Genomic DNA, 20000 nt, shown 5'->3' with positions numbered 1-20000 from the left:
GAATGCAATTACTGAAATTAATCAAGTTTTTCAAAATATTCTAATTTACTGGCTTTTACCTGTGTGTGTGTGTGTGTGTGTGTGTGTGTGTGTGTGTGTGTGTGTGTGTGTATATATATATATATATATACACATGTATATATATATGTTTATGTGTATGTGTGTGTGTGTATATATATATATATATATATATATATATACACACACACACACACACAAACATATAAACATACATACACACATGTATACATATATACATACATACACACATATACATACACACATATATACATACATACACACATATATATATACATACACATAGATATAAACATATATGCATACATACACATATATGTATACTAGAGATGCGCGGATAGGCAATTATTTCATCCGCAACCGCATCAGAAAGTCGTCAACCATCCGCAATCCACCCGATCTAACATTTGATCAGAACCGCATCCGCCCGCCATCCGCCCGCACCCGCCCGTTGTTATATATCTAATATAGACGATGCAAGGCATTAGTGAGGTTATAAAGCTTTTGCCTGTTAAAGAAAGGAGACTGATCCAATGCAGCACAGACATTCGCGTGCCACGCTGTCACGACCCAGACGCACACCAGTGCGCAATCATATGGGAGCCGCGCTGAGCGCACCTCCAAGCGCGTCTCGCTGCCGGCGACGGCCGGGTATATGGGCCCGACGCTCCAGCGCCATCCATTTTCAGGGCTAGTTGATTCGGCAGGTGGGTTGTTACACACTCCTTAGCGGGTTCCGACGTCCATGGCCACCGTCCTAGCTGCTGTCTATATCAACCAGGGTGAGCCCCACCCCTTTCGTGAGCGCACTGCGCGCGGAGTGACCCCTGTTACGTGCCCCCGGCAACAGGGGTGGCGGGCAGGTAAGCTGCGCGGGCGGAGCGCGCGGAGTGACCCCTGTTACGAGCCCCCGGCCACGGGGGTGGCGGGCAGGTAAGCTGCTTACCTGCTGCGCGTGACGCCGGCCTCGGCGAAGGCGGACGAGGCGGGGTGTCGGTGCGGTGGGCGCGGTGGTGACCCTGGACGTGCGTCGGGCCCTTCTCACGGATCGCCTCAGCTACGGCTCCCGGTGGGGCCCTCTCGGGGGAAGGGGCCTCGGTCCCGGACCCCGGTGAGGCGTCGGAGGCCTTCTCCGCTCCGTAAAAGTGTCCATCTCTTTTTTTTTTTTTTCTTCTGTTGTGGCATATGCAGCAGGTGCCTGCTCGTTTTTCGTATGTGGGTATCAACATTTAACTATGTATATATATTTACCAATTGGTTTAACTGCCACCCGCCTGAATCTATTTAAAATCTAATTTTTTTTATTTCAAACGCCCGACCCGACCCGCGGATAAAATCTAATTTTTTTTAATTTCATCCGCCCGATCCGCGGATAATCCGCGGACTCCGCGGTTGTGCCCGCAAACCGCGCATCTCTAATGTATACATATATACATACATAGAGTGTGTGTGTGTGTGTGTGTGTGTGTATATATATATATGTATATATATATATATACACACACACATACATATAAACATATATTAAAGTTAAAGTACCAATGATTGTCACACACACACTAGGTGTGGCGAAATTATTCTCTGAATTTGACCCATCACCCTTGATCACCCCCTGGGAGGTGAGGGGAGCAGTGGGGAGCAGTGGGCAGCAGCTGTGGACGCGCCCGGGAATCATTTTGGTGATTTAACCCCCAATTCCAACCCTTGATGCTGAGTGCCAAGCAGGGAGGTAATGGGTCCCATTTTTATAGTCTTTGGTATGACTCGGCCGGGGTTTGAAGTCACAACCCACCGATCTCAGGGCGGACACTCTAACCACTAGGACACTGTGTAGGTATATACATACATACACACATTTGTATACATATATACATACACTTGTATCTTTGACAATAATTCTCCTGGTTTGAAATTTGGATTATCAACCTATGAGACTAATTTTTTTTCTAAAGGCTTTTATTTTGAAATATTAAGTAAATCCATGATTGAGGTTAATAATAATGGATTTCGTAGCGCTTTGTGTGAATCCGCCGATACCTGCTGAAGCCTTAAAACGACTGTGACAAGACTTGATAGCAACCTTGGCATTGACTGGAACCATTAACACACACCCACGCACACGCACACGCACACGCACACACACACACACACACGAACAGAGCGAGCGCCAGCAGCCACCACGCAGCATGCCTTATGCTCAGCTGGCCTGTCAAGTCGCCATCGCGAGCAGCGCTCATCCATCTGTTGAGTGGAAGATTGAATGCAAATGTGGCAGAATGGAAAGTGAAAAGCAAGTACGTGTCAACAAGTACATTTGCTCAAAGGCGGGCTGCAGAAAAATCAATAGGAAGAAAAAAAAAAATATGAAGGCACTTTTATAACAAACACATTTTTCTTTTCGGCTGAGATATTGTGCCCATGTTTTCCAGCAAAATCATGTAATGACAAACTCCTTCAGATTTAAAGTGAATTATTCTTGTTTTGCAGATCTTTACCTCAACCCCAGGATGACCGCAATGAAGCCAATCACTGTAAGGTACGTCGACACAAACAGGAATCCAATTATGTGAAACAAACACACTTTTCGGTGTGTTTCCACTCTTCATCATTATGTTATTTGGTGCTCACATGGCCACAGCACATGCGCAGAGTTTTTCTCAACTCGTGTGTCAGTGAAACTCGAGTCTTTCAACCCCCTGAGTGAGTAAAACTAGTCTTTATCAACTTGTGAGCCTTTGCCAGGCACCCGTAAGTCGGTGAAGTTTGATTCTTTGATAACGCCCCGAAGCCGGTATCTCTACCTACTGGAGTCTTTGTCAACGCACAAATGAATAAAACTTGAGTCGTTGTCAACCGGTGCGTCAGTATTTGTCTCCCCATGACTTAATAAAGCCCGAGTCTTCGTCGAGCACCCGTGAGTCAGTGAAACTCAATTCTTTGCCAACCCATGAGTCAATTAAACTCGAGTTTTAGTCAAGCACCCGTGAGTCAGTGAAACTCAAAAGTCTGTAAACCTATGAGTCAGTGATACTCAAGTCTTTGTCAACCCGTAAGTCAGTAAAACTTCAGTTTTTGTCAACCCCTGTAGTCAGTGAAACTCGAGCCTTAGTCGAGCACCTGTGAGTCAGTGAAATTCAAAGTCTGTAAACCTATGAGTCAGTGATACTCAAGTCTTGGTCAACCCGTGAGTCAGTAAAACTTCAGTTTTTGTCAACCTCTGTAGTCAGTGCAACTCGAGCCTTTGTCGAGTACCCGTGAGTCAGTGAAATTCAAAGTCTGTAAACCTATGAGTCAGTGATACGCAAGTCTTTGTCAATCCGTAAGTCAGTAACACTTCAGTTTTTGTCATCCCCTGTAGTCAGTGACATTCAAGTTTTAGTTGACCACCCGTGAGTCAGTGAAACTCAGTTTGTCAACCAATGAGTCAGTGAAACTCAATTATTTCTAAACCTGCGAGTCAGTGAAACTTTGTCCTATGTCAACCCATGAGTCAGTGAAACTAAATTATTTGTCTCAGGCCCTGTAGTCAGTAAAACTTCAGTCTTTGTCGAGCGCCTGTGAGTCTGTGAAAAGCCTGTCAACGCCCTCAAATCTTTGTCAATCTATGAGTCAATTAAACTTAAGTCATTGTCAACCCGTAATTCAGTGACACTTGAGTATTCGTCGAGCACCTGTGGGCCAGTGAAATGCAAGTTTGTCAACTCACTCAAGTCAGTGAAAATCGAGTCTTTGTCAACTCATGAGTAAGTGAAACTCGAGCCTTAGTCGAGCACTCGTGAGCCAGTGAAACTCAGTCGGTCAACCTGTGAGTCAGTGATACTCAAGTCTTTGTCAACCGTGAGTCAGTAAAGCGTCAGTTTTTGTCAACCCCTGTAGTCAGTGAAACTCGAGCCTTAGTCGAGCACCTGTGAGTCAGTGAAATTCAAAGTCTGTAATCCTATGAGTCAGTGATACTCAAGTTTTTGTCAACCCCTGTAGTCAGTGAAATTCAAGTTTTAGTTGTCAACCTATGAGTCAGTGAAACTCAATTCTTTGTAAACATGTGAGTCAGTGAAACTTTGTCCTATGTCAACCCATGAGTCAGTGAAACTCGAACCTTAGTCGAGCACCCGTGAGTCAGTAATACTCAAGTCTTTGTCAACCCGTGAGTCAGTAAAACGTCAGTTTTTGTCAACCCCTGTAGTCAGTGAAACTCGAGCCTTAGTCGAGCACCTGTGAGTCAGTGAAACTCAAGTCTCTAAACCTATGAGTCAGTGATACTCAAGTCTTTGTCAACCCATGATTCAGTAAAACTTCAGTTTTTGTCAACCCCTGTAGTCAGTGACATTCAAGTTTTAGTTGACCACCCGTGAGTCAGTGAAACTCAATTCTTTGTAAACCTGTGAGTCAGTGAAACTTTGTCCTATGTCAACCCATGAGTCAGTGAAACTTTGTCCTATGTCAACCCATAAGTCAGTGAAATTCAGTCTGTTAACCCATGAGTCAGTGAAATTAAAATGTTCAACCCATGAGTCAGCGAAACTCGAGTTTTAGTCGAGCACCCGTGAGTCCATAAAACTCGTTTTGTCAACCCCTGTTGTCAGTAAACATTGAGTCTTTGTTGAGCACCTGTGAGTCTGTGAAATGTGAGCCTGTCAACCCCTTCATGTATTTGTCAATCTATGAGTCAATGAGTCATTGTCATCCCGTAATTTAGTGACACTTGAGTATTTGTCGAGCACCTGTGGGCCAGTGAAATGCAAGATTGTCACCTCACTCGAGTCAGTGAAAATCAAGTCTTTGTCAACTCATGAGTAAGTGAAACTTGAGCCTTAGTCGAGGACTCGTGAGTCAGTGAAACTCATTCTGTCAACCCATGAGTAAGTGAAACTTTGTCCTATTTCAACCCATGAGTCAGTGAAACTCGAGTTTGAGTCGTGCACCCATGAGTCAGTGAAACTCAAAGTCTGTCAACCTGTGAGTCTGTGAAACTTTGTCCTATGTCAACCCGTGGGTCGGTGAAACTCAAGTTTTAGTTGACCACCAGTGAGTCGGTGAAACTCAGTCTGTCAACCTATGAGTTAGTGAAACCCTATTCTTTGTCAGTGAAACTTGAGTTTGAGTCGAGCACCCGTGAGTGAGTGAAACTCAAAGTCTGTCAACCTGTGAGTCTGTGAAACTTTGTCCTATGTCAACCCGTGGGTCGGTGAAACTCAAGTTTTAGTTGACCACCAGTGAGTCGGTGAAACTCAGTCTGTCAACCTATGAGTCAGTGAAACTCAATTCTTTGTCAACCCATGAGTAAGTGAAACTGGAGTTTGAGTCGAGCACCCGTGAGTCGGTGAAACTCATTCTGTCAACCTATGAGTCAGTGAAACTCAATTCTTTGTCAACCCATGAGTAAGGGAAATTTGCGTTTGAGTTGAGCACCGTCAACAGTTGAGTTGAGTCAGTGAAACTCAAATTCTGTCAACCTGTGAGTCTGTGAAACTATGTCCTATGTCAACCCGTGAGTTGGTGAATCTCAAGTTTTATTTGACCACCCGTGAGTCAGTGAAACTCAGTCTGTCAACCTGTGAGTCAGCGAAACTTTCTTATGTCAACCCATGAGTCAAGGAAACTCAAGTTTTAATAGAGCACCCGTCAGTCAGTGAAAGTCAAAGTTTGTCAACCCATGAGTCAGTAAAACTCGAGTTTTAGTCGAGCACCCGTGAGTCAGTGAAAGTCAAAGTTTGTCAACCTGTGAGTTAGTAAAACTCGAGTTTTTGCCAACCCCTGTAGTCAGTAAAACTTAAGTCTTTGTCGAGCACCCGTGAGTCAGTGAAACTCAGTCCGCCAACCTGTGAGTCCGTAAAACTTTGTCCTACGTCAGCCCGTCCGTCAGTGAAACTCGAGTTTTAGTCGAGCACCCGTGAGTCAGTAAAAGTCAAAATTTGTCAACCTGTGAGTTAGTAAAACTCGAGTTGTTGCCAACCCCTGTCGTCAGTAAAACTTAAGTCTTTGTCGAGCACCCGTGAGTCAGTGAAACTCAGTCCGTCAACCTGTGAGTCTGTGAAACTTTGTCCTATGTCAACCCGTGAGTCGGTGAAACTCAAGTTTTAGTTGACCACATGTGAGTCAGTGAAACTCAGTCTGTCAACCTGTGAGTTAGTGAAACCCTATTCTTTGTCAGTGAAACTCGAGTTTGAGTCGAGCACCCGTGAGTCGGTGAAACTCATTCTGTCAACCTATGAGTCAGTGAAACTCAATTCTTTGTCAACCCATGAGTAAGTGAAACTCGGGTTTGAGTCGAGCACCCCTGAGTCGGTGAAACTCAAGTTTTAGTTGACCACCAGTGAGTCCGTGAAACTCAGTCTGTCAACCTATGAGTCAGTGAAACTCAATTCTATGTCAACCTGTGAGTCAGTGAAACTCGAGTTTTTGTCAACCCCTGTCGTCAGTAAAACTTATGTCTTTGTCGAGCACTCATGAGTCAGTGAAACTCAAAGTCCGTCAACCTGTGAGTCTGTGAAACTTTGTCCTATGTCAACCCGTGAGTCGGTGAAACTCAAGTTTTAGTTGACCACCAGTGAGTCAGTGAAACTCAAAACCCGTGAGTCGGTGAAACTCAAGTTTTAGTTGACCACCAGTGAGTCTGTGAAACTCAATCCTATGTCAACCTGTTAGTCAGTGAAACTCAAGTTTTAATTGAGCACCTGTCAATCAGTGAAAGTCGAGGTTTGTCAACCCATGAGTCAGTAAAATTTGAGTTTTAGTCGAGCACCCGTGAGTCAGTGAAAGTCAAAGTTTGTCAACCTGTGAGATAGTAAAACTCGAGTTTTTGTCAACCCCTTTCGTCAGTAAAACTCAAGTCTTTGTCGAGCATCCGTGAGTCAGTGAAACTCAAAGTCCGTCAACCTGTGAGTCAGTGAAACTTTGTCCCACGTCAACCCGTCCGTCAGTGAAACTCGAGTTTTAGTCGAGCACCCGTGAGTCATTGAAATCAAAGTTTGTCAACCTGTGAGTTAGTAAAACTGGAGGTATTGTCAACCCCTGTCGTCAGTAAAACGTATGTCTTTGTCGAGCACCCGTGAGTCAGTGAAACTCAAAGTCCGTCAACCTGTGAGTCAGTGGAACTTTGTCCTACGTCAACCCGTCCGTCAGTGAAACTCGAGTTTGAGTCGAGCACCCGTGAGTCAGTGAAACTCAGTCCGTCAACCTGTGAGTCAGTGAAACTTTGTCCTAAGTCAACCCGTCAGTCAGTGAAACTCGGGTCTTTGTTGAGCACCCATGAGTCAGTGAAACTAGAATCCGTGTCGAGCGCCTGTGAGCCATTGAAACACGACTCTGTCAGCCTATTCGAGTCTTTTTCAATCAATGACTCACGGAGACTCGGACAGGAAGGGGAAAGGAGAGTAGATCGGAGGCACATTTCTACATTGTCATGCATGTTGTTGTGCAGACAATAACAGTGTGCAAGAAATATGTTTATAAAAATGTAAAAAAAGACACCGATGCATGCGGACATGACTTGATTGTTTCAGGGCTACTTTTGGAGAGCGGCCACATCAGTGCAGCCATGCAGCCATGCAGCCATGCAGCCATGCAGCCAAGGCAAACATGTCTCTGGTGGGCCTGGTCGGGAGGATATTATGGCTGAGTGAACTTCAGTTAAGCCACCAGTCACCTCTGTTCATCCTATTAGTCACCTGTGAATGTGGCACCTTGGGAAACACAACTATTTATTTCCCTGCAGGGACTTGGAGCATGTCACCATTTCCACGGGGGATTCAGTTCTTCTGCGCTTGCGGTAATAACGTCCAATTAATTTGTTTGCGGTTAAAAAAACAAAAACAAAAAAAACAACACAAATCATTTGATTCATATTTGTTCACTTTTTTTCTGCAATACAAAATGCAAATAAATCAGTTTTTTTTGTTGTAAATAATCATTAACTTAGAATTTAATGGCAGCAACACATTGCAAAAAAAGTTGGCACAGGGGCATGTTCACCACTGTGTTACATGGCCTTTCCTTTTAACAACACTCAGTAAACGTTTGGGAACTGAGGAGACACATTTTTCAAGCTTTTCAGGTGGAATTCTTTCCCATTCTTGCTTGATGTACAGCTTAAGTTGTTCAACAGTCCGGGGGTCTTCGTTGTGGTATTTTAGGCTTCATAATGCGCCACACATTTTCAATGGGAGACAGGTCTGGACTACAGGCAGGCCAGTCTAGTACCCGCACTCTTTTCCTATGAAGCCACACTATTGTAACACGTGGCTTGGCATTGTCTTGCTGAAATAAGCAGGGGCGTCCATGGTAGCGTTGCTTTAATGGCAACACATGTTGCTCCAAAACCTGTATGTACCTTTCAGCATTAATGGTGCCTTCACAGATGTGTAAGTTACCCATGTCTTGGGCACTAATACACCCCCATACCATCACAGATGCTGGCTTTTGAAGTTAGAGCCTATAACAATTCGGATGGTTCTTTTCCTCTTTGGTCCGAAGGACACGCCGTCCACCAAAAACAATTTGAAATGTGGACTCGTCAGACCACAGAACACTTTTCCAATTTGCATCAGTCCATCTTAGATGAGCTCAGGCCCAGGGAAGCCGGCAGCATTTCTGGGTGTTGTTGATAAATGGCTTTGGCTTTGCATAGTAGAGTTTTAACTTGCACTTACAGATGTAACGACGAATTGTAGTTACTGACTGGTTTTCTGAAGTGTTCCTGAGCCTGTGTGGTGATATCCTTTACACACTTATGTCACTTTTTGATGCAATACTGCCTGAGGGATCGAAGGTCCGTAATATCATCGACTATGTGCAGTGATTTCTCCAGATTCTCTGAACCTTTTGATGATATTACGGACCGTACATGGTGAAATCCCTAAATTCCTTGCCATAGCTTGTTGAGAAATGTTGTTCTTTAACTGTTTGGACAATTTGCTCACGCATTTGTTCACAAAGCGGCGACCCTCGCCCCATCCTTGTTTGTGAACGACTGAGCATTTCACGGAGGCTGCTTTTTATACCCAATCATGGCACCCACCTGTTCCCAATTAGCCCGTTCACCTGTGGGATGCTCCAAATAAGTGTTTGATGAGCATTCCTCAACTTTCTCAGTCTTTTTTGCCACTTGTGCCAGCTTTTTTGAAACATGTTGCAAGCATCAAATTCCAAATGAGCTTATGTTTGCAAAAAAACAGTTTTCCAGTTCGAACGTTAAGTATCTTGTCTTTGCAGTCTATTCAATTGAATATAGGTTGAAAAAGATTTGCAAATCATTGTATTCTGTTTTTATTTACCATTTACACAACGTGCCAACTTCACTGGTTTTGGGTTTTGTAATACTCTTTGTAATTAACACATGGTTTCATATCATTTGTCAAGGCTAGTAAACTGTAAATAGGTTAGATAGTCAGTTCATTTATTTATTTAATTCATAAAAAATCAAAGGAATAAAATACAAATAAGTCAATCAACATAACAGTAAAGTAAGATATGAATGAAAAGGAGCAGAAAGAAGTTAAACGTGTATAATATGTTCCCCCTGTTGACTTTCAATGTTGGCGACTACAAATGGCATATTTTAATTATTGGATATGTACAGTCAAAAGTAAGATTACTATTTCAGTGTCAATATTTGTTGTGGAAAAGTTGGGCCCCCAGGCCAAAAAGGTTACGAATAAAAAACTATATATTTTTTTCCAATCATGAGCTAATTTACCATGTTTATCTGTTGCTTACAGTTGAATTGAATACATATTGTAACTTTTTTTTAATTCCTGTTTGGAGAGCAAAAAAAACCAGTAGGTGCTATTGATAGATAGATAGATAGTACTTTATTGATTCCTTCAAGAGAGTTCCCTCAGGAAAATTAAAATTCCAGCAGCAGTGTACAGAATTGCGATCGAATTTAAAAATAATGGGGGTATAAATAGAAATAAAATAGAAAAGAATAAAAATATAACAGTAAAAATAAGAATATAACAAGAGAAACTAGGCAGTAGTGTCCATGTTATTATTGGTAATAAATCAACACATCATTTGGATGTATGTTTTATTTGAAGTGAGGATGCTGGGGGTTGCAGCACATGCCTTGCCTGAAGACGACAAATGCATCCTCCTCTTCCTCTCCCTCCTCCTCCCTCCCATCCTCTCCCTCCTCCCCTTCCTCTCCCTCCTGCAGAACGCGTGGACAGTGCTGTGGGTGTCAGGACTCCTCCGAAGCCGCTCTTTCTCAGCACAGCACAACCGACAAGAAGAGCAGGAAGAAAGAAAAAAAAAAGGGAAGCTTTTCTTCTCTCCTTCAACTCCGACCTGCGGCGTTTGCAGCCCGGGCTCGGTTCGGCGTGGATCGGCGCGCCGCCGCGCTGGAATAACGGGACCACATGCCACGGAAGGGGATGGACTTAAAGTAAGTCCAACAACAGTGTTATCTTTTTAGTTTCAGCATGTTTTTTCAAGCTTTATTTTAAAAATAGGGGGGAGGGACAACCTGATGAACAAAAATAATTGCATACTTTTGCATGCACTTTATGGAAATTCAACACATCAGATTATTTCAAACACGCTGGGCAAAGTTGCAATGTTTATACTCGCATAATTCATTTTATCCTGCATCTTCTCCGTGTTGATTTGAATTGAGAACTAGAAGAGGCAATTCCTGAAGGAATTGCATGTGAATGCTCCAATTCTGAAGTTGACCTGAAATGCTGACAGAATGTAGTGTGAATGTTGGAATGGTTTGAATGTTGAAGAGTTTGAATTTCCAGGAAAAGCGGGAATTTGGTTTGGTACTTGGGAAAGTGTAAATGTCCAGGACGAGTGGAATGTGTTGATGTTGGAATGGTTTGAATAGGTTGAAAGATGTGGGAATTGTGCAACTTGGAAAAAAAAAAGTCCCATTCATTTCAATGGGAACTTCCTGAAAATTTGGGAATTTTGGGAAAAGCGGGATTTTGTTGGGAAAATGATTAGGAGCATGAATGTCCTAAATGAGCTGCATTGGTTGGTGTTAGAATTGTTTAAATCGGTCAAGAAATGTTGAAGTAGTAAATGGTATTTGGGAATTTTGGGGAAATGGGGAATTTTTTTGAACTTGGAAAAAGGGTAGTTTGAATTTCCAGAATGGTGGAATGGTTTGAATGGGTTGAAGAATGTGGGAATTGTGGAAGTTTGAAAAATGGCCAATTCCTTTTGAATGGGGAAAATGTAAAAAAAAAAAAAATAAATAAAAAGGAATTATGGGAAATTGGGAATTTTTTTTTAGAATTGTTGAAGTAGAGCACACAATTCCTGAACAGGCTGAATATCTGGAAGTTGGAACAGTTTGAATCAGATGAAAAATGTGGGAATTGTGGAACTTTGAATAATGTCCCATTGATTTCAATGGGAATTTCAGAAAAATTGGGAATTTAGGGAAAAGTGTATATATTTTTTTTTAAATTGTAAAAAAAAAACAACAACAAAAAAAAAACTTAAATGGTCTGAATGAGTTTGACCTGAATGGTCGGTTGACCTGAAATGCTGACAGAATGTAGTATGAATGTTTGAATGGTTTGAATGTTGAATTGTTTGAATTTACAGGAAAAACGGGAATTTGGTTTGGTACTTGGGAAAGTGTAAATGTCCAGGATGAGTGGTAATGTGTTGATGTTGGAATGGTTTGAATAGGTTGAAAGATGTGGGAATTGTGCAACTTGGGGAAAAAAAAGTCCCATTCATTTCAATGGGAACTTCCTGGAAATTTGGGAATTTTGGGAAAAGCGGGATTTTGTTGGGAAAATGATTAGGAGCATGAATGTCCTAAATGAGCTGCATTGGTTGGTGTTAGAATTGTTTAGATCGGTCAAGAAATGTTGATGTGGTAAATGGTATTAGGGAATTTTGGGAAATGGGGAATTTTTTTGAACTTGGAAAAAAGGGTAGTTTGAATTTCCAGAATGGTGGAATGTGTTAAAGGTGGAATGGTTTGAATGGGTTGAAGAATGTGGGAATTGTGGAAGTTTGAAAAATGGCCAATTCCTTTTGAATGGGGAAAATGCAACAACAAAAAAAGGAATTATGGGAAATTAGGACTTTTTTTTTAGAATTGTTGAAGTAGAGCACACAATTCCTGAACAGGCTGAATATCTGGAAGTTGGAATGGTTTGAATCAGATGAAAAATGTGGGAATTGTGGAACTTTGAATAATGTCCCATTGATTTCAATGGGAATTTCAGAAAAATTGACAAATTAGGGAAAAGCGTGAAATAAAAATAAAAAATTGTAATAAAATAAAATAAATGGTCTGAATGAGTTGAAATGGTCAGTTGACCTGAAATGCTGACAGAATGTAGTATGAATGTTGGAATGGTTTGAATGTTGAAGAGTTTGAATGTCCAGGAAAAACGGGAATTTGGTTTGGTACTTGGGAAAATGTTAGTCTAAATGTCCAGGATGAGTGGTAATGTGTTGATGTTGGAATGGTTTGAATAGGTTGAAAAATGTGGGAATTGTGCAACTTGGGGAAAAAAAAGTCCCATTCATTTCAATGGGAACTTCCTGGAAATTTGGGAATTTTGGGAAAAGCGGGATTTTGTTGGGAAAATGATTAGGAGCATGAATGTCCTAAATGAGCTGCATTGGTTGGTGTTAGAATTGTTTAGATCGGTCAAGAAATGTTGATGTGGTAAATGGTATTAGGGAATATTGGGAAATGGGGAATTTTTTTGAACTTGAAAAAAGGGTAGTTTGAATTTCCAGAATGGTGGAATGTGTTAAAGGTGGAATGGTTTGAATGGGTTGAAGAATGTGGGAATTGTGGAAGTTTGAAAAATGGCCAATTCCTTTTGAATGGGGAAAATGCAACAACAAAAAAAGGAATTATGGGAAATTAGGAAAAAAAATTTAGAATTGTTGAAGTAGAGCACACAATTCCTGAACAGGCTGAATATCTGGAAGTTGGAATGGTTTGAATCAGATGAAAAATGTGGGAATTGTGGAACTTTGAATAATGTCCCATTGATTTCAATGGGAATTTCAGAAAAATTGGGAAATTAGGGAAAAGCGTGAAATTTTTAAAAAAAAATGTAAAAAAATAAAATAAAATAAATGGTCTGAATGAGTTGAAATGGTCAGTTGACCTGAAATGCTGACAGAATGTAGTATGAATGTTGGAATGGTTTGAATGTTGAAGAGTTTGAATGTCCAGGAAAAACGGGAATATGGTTTGGTACTTGGGAAAATGTTAGTCTAAATGTCCAGGATGAGTGGTAATGTGTTGATGTTGGAATGGTTTGAATAGGTTTAAAAATGTGGGAATTGTGCAACTTGGGGGAAAAAAAGTCCCATTCATTTCAATGGGAACTTCCTGGAAATTTGGGAATTTTGGGAAAAGCGGGATTTTGTTGGGAAAATGATTAGGAGCATGAATGTCCTAAATGAGCTGCATTGGTTGGTGTTAGAATTGTTTGGATCGGTCAAGAAATGTTGATGTGGTAAATGGTATTAGGGAATATTGGGAAATGGGGAATTTTTTTGAACTTGAAAAAAGGGTAGTTTGAATTTCCAGAATGGTGGAATGTGTTGATGTTGGAATGGTTTGAATAGGTTGAAAGATGTGGGAATTGTGCAGCTTGGAAAAAAAGTCCCATTCTTTTCAATGGGGACTTCCTGGAAATTTGGGAATTTTGGGAAAAGCGGGATTTTGTTGGGAAAATGATTAGGAGCATGAATGTCCTAAATGAGCTGCATCGGTTGGTGTTAGAATTGTTTAAATCGGTCAAGAAATGTTGAAGTGGTAAATGGTATTAGGGAATTTCGGGAAAATGGGGAATTTTTTTGAACTTGGAAAAAGGGTAGTTTGAATTTCCAGAATGGTGGAATGTGTTAAAGGTGGAATGGTTTGAATGGGTTGAAGAATGTGGGAATTGTGGAAGTTTGAAAAATGGCCAATTCCTTTTGAATGGGGAAAATGCAAAAAAAAAAAAAAAAAAGTACTTATGGGTAATTGGGAATTTTTTTTAGAACTGTTGAAGTAGAGCACACAACTCCTGAACAGGCTGAATATCTGGAAGTTGGAACGGTTTGAATCCGATGAAAAATGTGGGAATTGTGGAACTTTGAATAATGTCCCATTGATTTCAATGGGAATTTCAGAAAAATTGGGAAATTAGGGAAAAGCGTGAATTTTTTTTTTTTAATTGTTAAAAAAATAAAAATAATTAAATGGTCTGAATGAGTTGAAATGGTCGGTTGACCTGAAATGCTGACAGAATGTAGTATGAATGTTGGAATGGTTTGAATGTAGAAGAGTTTGAATTTCCAGGAAAAACGGGAATTTGGTTTGGTACTTGGGAAAGTGTAAATGTCCAGGATAAGTGGTAATGTGTTGATGTTGAAATGGTTTGAATAGGTTGAAAAATGTGGGAATTGTGCAACTTGGAGAAATAAAAAGTCCCATTCATTTCAATGGGAACTTCCTGGAAATTTGGGGATTTTGGGAAAAGCGGGATTTTGTTGGGAAAATGATTAGAAGCATGAATGTCCTAAATGAGCTGCATTGTTAGGTGTTAGAATTGTTTAAATCGGTCAAGAAATGTTGAAGTAGTAAATGGTATTTGGGAATTTTGCGGAAATGGGGAATTTTTTTGAACTTGGAAAAAGGGTACCGGTAGTTTGAATTTCCAGAATGGTGGAATGTGTTAAAGGTGGAATGGTTTGAATGGGTTGAAGAATGTGGGAATTGTGGAATTTTGAAAAAAGGCCAATTCCTTTTGAATGGGGAAAATGAAAAACAAACAAACAAAAAAAAGGAATTATGGGAAATCGGGGATATCTTTTTAGAATTTTTGAAGTAGAGCATACAATTCCTGAACAGGCTGAATATCTTGAAGTTGGAACAGTTTTGTGGAACTTTGAAGAATGTCCCATTGATTTCAATGAGAATTTCGGGAAAAGCGGGAATTTTTTTTTAAATGGTAAAAAACTTGAATGGTCTGAATGAGTTGCAATGGTTGGTGTTGAAATTTTTCTAATCGGTCGAGAAATGTTGAAGAAGTTACATGTTGAATTGAGAATTGGTATTACGCAATTCCTGGAATTTCGGGAAAACCGGGAATTTTTTCACTTCAAAATGCTCCTGATGTCCTGATTAAGAGGAATGTTTGGACGGTGGAACGGTTGAAATGCGTTGAAAAATGTGGAAGGAGTAGTCGCCAGAAAAAAGGGTGGAAATAGGGCTTTGGAAAAGCAGGAATTCTGGAAAATCCTGGAAATGTTTTTAACTTAGAAAAATGCAAGTTTGAATTTCGAGAATGGTGGAAAATTTTGAAGGTGGAATGGTTTGAATAGGTTGAAAAATGTGGAAATGGTGGAAGTTTGAAAAATGGCCAATTCATTTTCAGTAGGAAAAATGTCCCGGAAAACCTGGAATTCTGGAAAATCCTGGATTTGTTTTAACTTAGAAAAATGGAAGTTTGAATTTCGAGAATGGTGGAACATTTTGAAGGTGGGATGGTTTGAATAGGTTGAAAAATGTGGAAATGGTGGAAGTTTGAAAAACGGCCAATTCATTTTGAATGGGAAAAATGTCCCGGAAAAGCAGGAATTCTGGAAAATCCTGGATTTTTTTTTAATTTATAAAAATGGAAGTTTGATTTTTGAAAATGGTGGAAAATTTTGAAGGTGGAATGGTTTGAATAGGTTGAGAAATTTGGAAATGGTGGAAGTTTGAAAAACGGCCAATTCATTTTGAATGGGAAAAATGTCCCGGAAAAGCAGGAATTCTGGAAAATCCTGGATTTGTTTTAACTTGGAAAAATGGAAGTTTGAATTTCGAGAATGGTGGAACATTTTGAAGGTGGAATGGTTTGAATAATTTGAAAAATGTGGAAATGGTGGAAGTTTGAAAAACGGCCAATTCATTTTGAATGGGAAAAATGTCCCGGAAAAGCAGGAATTCTGGAAAATCCAGGAATTTTTTTTAACTTATCAAAATGGAAGTTTGAATTTCGAGAATGGTGGAACATTTTGAAGGAGGAATGGTTTGAATAGGTTGAGAAATTTGGAAATGGTGGAAGTTTGAAAAACGGCCAATTAACTTTGAATGGGAAAAATGTCCCAGAAAAGCTGGAATTCAGGAAAGTCCTGGAATTGTTTTTAACTTATAAAAATGGAAGTTTAAATTTCGAGAATGGTGGAACATTTTGACGGTGAAATGATTTGAATAGGTTGAAAAATGTGGAAATGGTGGAAGTTTGAAAAACGGCCAATTAATTTTGAATGGGAAAAATGTCCCAGAAAAGCAGGAATTCTGTAAAATCCTGGAATTGTTTTTAACTTATAAAAATGGAAGTTTGAATTTTGAGAATGGTGAAAAATTTTGAAGGTGGAATGGTTTGAATAGGTTGAAAAATGTGGAAATGGTGGAAGTTTGAAAAACGGCCAATTAATTTTGAATGGGAAAAATGTTCCAGAATACCTGGAATTCTTGAAAAATGCTGGAAAAAATTTTAACTTAGAAAAAAATAAGTTTAAATTTCGAAAACGGTGTAAAATTTTGAAGGTGGAATGGTTTGAATAGGTTGAAAAATGTGGAAATGGTGGAAGTTTGAAAAATGGCCAATTAATTTTGAATGGGGAAAAATGTCCTGGAAAACCTGGAATTCTGGCAAATCTGGGAATTTGTGGAATTTGTCAAGGGAAAGGCTGCAACTCCCGAATAGGCTGAACAGTTTGAAGTTGGAACGGTTTGAATTGGGTGAAAAATGTGGAAGGTAGAGCGCGCCAAAATCTGGAGAAGAATAATAATAAGTTGAAAAATAGATACATTTTGGTGTAGAAAACCATATGTGAATGCTTTGGAACATTCACACAATAATGTGTCTTATAGACCTGAGCAGGGGAAAGTTAGGACTGATCTCGTCAGGGGCCCATAACCCCAGGGGTCTGAGGACCCTCTGGTGGGTAAATATGTGTAACTGTTGCATTTACAGCACTCAGATTATATGTTGGCCAGGAGGGTTGGATATCGAATCCGGTACTTTTTTTTTTTGGCGCGTAAAATGCCACTTTGGCTCTTAGCGATCACCCCAGCAGCACTGAGAGCGGACTCGGCCAAACTACCTCGAGGTAAAGTCGCAATTTTCAGTGCCAAGCAAAAAATGAACTCAGTGGCTTTCCAACATCAGTAAGGCCTAGTGTTGTCCTGATATCAATATCTTGGTACTGGTACCAAAATTATTTAGATACTATTTTGGTACCACACAAATGTCATTATTGGCTTTATTTTAACAAAAATCTTAGGGTACATTAAACATATGTTTATTATTGCAAGATTGTCCTTAAATAAAATAGTGAACATACTAGACAACTTGTCTTTTATTAGTAAGTAAGTAAACAAAGACTCCTAATTTAGTCTGCTGACATACACAGTAACATATTGTGTCATTTATCTACCTATTATTTTGTCAACATTATTAAGGACAAGCGGTAGGAAATGAATTATTAATCTACTTGTTCATTTACTGTTAATATCTGCTTACTTTCTCTCTTAACATGTTCTATCTACACTTCTGTTAAAATGTAATAATCACTTATTCTTCTGCTGTTTGATACTTTTATATTAGTTTTGGATGATACCACAAATTTGGGTATCGATCCGATACCAAGTAGTTACAGGATCATACATTGGTCATAGTCAAAGTCTGCATGTGCATATTTCCTGAGTTTATAAACATTTTTTCAAAACGAAAGATGTTGTGATGCCAAAAAATATTGAGATAATCATTGTAGTATCGACTATATACGCTCCTGTACTTGGTATCATTACAGCGGATGTTAGGTGTAGATCCACCGATGGCGTTTGTTTACATTTGGACGCCGGTGAGCTATGGTGTGTAGTGAAGCATGTTTAGCTATTCCTCGTCCTGCAGGGATGATACCTGGGTTGATACTGCCGATTGGGGCTGGACTTTAGCCGATAGCTAGCTAGCCATGTCTGAGGGCGTTTCAGTGTTATAACTTTACCTTTATCTTTAGTTTTCAAGCCAAAATGCGTCCGTTCTCCCTTTTCTGTCTACACACTGTGTCTGCTTGTAAGTACTCTGTGATTGTGCACTGCCGAACATGCTCGAACAAGCAATGACACGACGTGACGACGACGGGGCGGCTATAGTACCGAAAATGATTCATTAATATCGCGGTACTATACTAATACCGGTATACTGTACAACACTAGTAAGGCCTCACTTTTTTTAAAATGCGTTAGCTTGATGCTAATTTACATTGGATTTGCTATTGACATGCTACTAATTAGCATTAGCGATTTTACATGGCGATTTCAACACCTCAAAATGAGTTCATGAAAACTACAGCTGAGACCACATTTACACTGCATAGGGGCTCAAATTACAAAAATGAATTAAAAAAAATCTGATTTTAATTTTTGCAATTAAAATGTGATCTTTATCAGACTTCGGTATAAACGCGCACTGGCCCCAATGTGGCCCCGATGTGGCCTCGACGTCACTTGCACGCACAGTTTGATGAAATGAAAACAAAGGAAGTTGAGGCCTCACTTTTTAAAAAATGCGTTAGCTTGATGCTAATTTGCATTGGATTTGCTATTGACATGCTACTGATTAGCATGAGCGATTTTACATGGCGATTTCAACACCTCAAAATGAGTTCATGAAAACTACAGCTGAGACCACATTTACATTGCATAGGGGCACAAATAAAATAAAAAAATAAATAAAAATCTGATTTTAATTTTTGCAATTAAAATGTGATCTTTATCAGACTCCAGTATAAACGCGCAAAGGCCCCAATGTGGCCCCAATGTGGCCTCAACATCACTTGCACGCACAGTTTGATGAAGTGAAAACAAAGGAAGTTGAGGCCTCACTTTTTCAAAAATGCGTTAGCTTGATGCTAATTTGCATTGGATTTGCTATTGACATGCTACTGATTAGCATTGGTGATTTTACATGGCGATTTCAACACCTCAAAATGAGTTTATGAAAACTACAGCTGAGACCACATTTACACTGCAGAGGGGCCCAAATAAAAAATAAAAAAATCTAAATCTGATTTTAATTTTTGCAATTAAAATGTGATCTTTATCAGACTATAGTATAAACGCGCACAGGCCCGAATGTGGCCCCGATGTGGCCTCGACGTCACTTGCACGCACAGTTTGATGAAGTGAAAACAAAGGAAGTTGAGGCCTCACTTTTTCAAAAATGTGTTAGCTTGATGCTAATTTGCATTGGATTTGCTATTGACATGCTACTGATTAGCATTAGCGATTTTACATGGCGATTTCAACACCTCAAAATGAGTTCATGAAAACTACAGCTGAGACCACATTTACACTGCAGAGGGGCCCAAATTAAAAAAATGAATTAAAAAAATCTGACTTTAATTTTTGCAATTAAAATGTGATCTTTATCAGACTCCGGTATAAACGCGCACAGGCCCCAATGTGGCCCCGATGTGGTCTCGACGTCACTTGCACGCACAGTTTGATGAAGTGAAAACAAAGGAAGTTGAGGCCTCACTTTTTCAAAAGTGCGTTAGTTTGATGCTAATTTGCATTGGATTTTCTATTGACATGCTACTGATTAGCATTAGCAATTTTACATGGCGATTTCAACACCTCAAAATGAGTTCATGAAAACTACAGCTGAGACCCCATTTACACTGCAGAGGGGCCCAAATAAAAACAAAAAATCTAAATCTGATTTTAATTTTTGCAATTAAAATGTGATCTTTATCAGACTATAGTATAAACGCGCACAGGCCCCAATGTGGCCCCGATGTGACCTTGACGTCACTTGCACGCACAGTTTGATGAAGTGAAAACAAAGGAAGTTGAGGCCTCACTTTTTCAAAAATGCGTTAGCTTGATGCTAATTTGCATTGGATTTGCTATTGACATGCTACTGATTAGCATTAGCGATTTTACATGGCGATTTCAACACCTCAAAATGAGTTCATGAAAACTA

At 40.0% G+C, this 20000-nt stretch overlaps 1 protein-coding gene across 1 annotated transcript in view; it reads left to right on the top strand.

The window, feature by feature from the left end:
* Nucleotides 1-20000, top strand: part of LOC133577304 (CMP-N-acetylneuraminate-beta-galactosamide-alpha-2,3-sialyltransferase 1-like) — a 224479-nt gene that overhangs the window by 65234 nt on the left and 139245 nt on the right. Inside the window, exons 2-3 of the mRNA XM_061931006.2 lie at nt 2527-2575; nt 10196-10423. The gene's annotated coding sequence lies outside the window, so the exon portion shown is untranslated. The remainder of the gene's footprint in view (nt 1-2526; nt 2576-10195; nt 10424-20000) is intronic.

The sequence above is a fragment of the Nerophis lumbriciformis genome, linkage group LG37, assembly GCF_033978685.3.
Source record: "Nerophis lumbriciformis linkage group LG37, RoL_Nlum_v2.1, whole genome shotgun sequence".
NCBI classification, from domain to species: domain Eukaryota; kingdom Metazoa; phylum Chordata; class Actinopteri; order Syngnathiformes; family Syngnathidae; genus Nerophis; species Nerophis lumbriciformis.
Note: the sequence above shows the minus strand (reverse complement) of the source record. Positions and strands in the feature narration are given on the sequence as shown.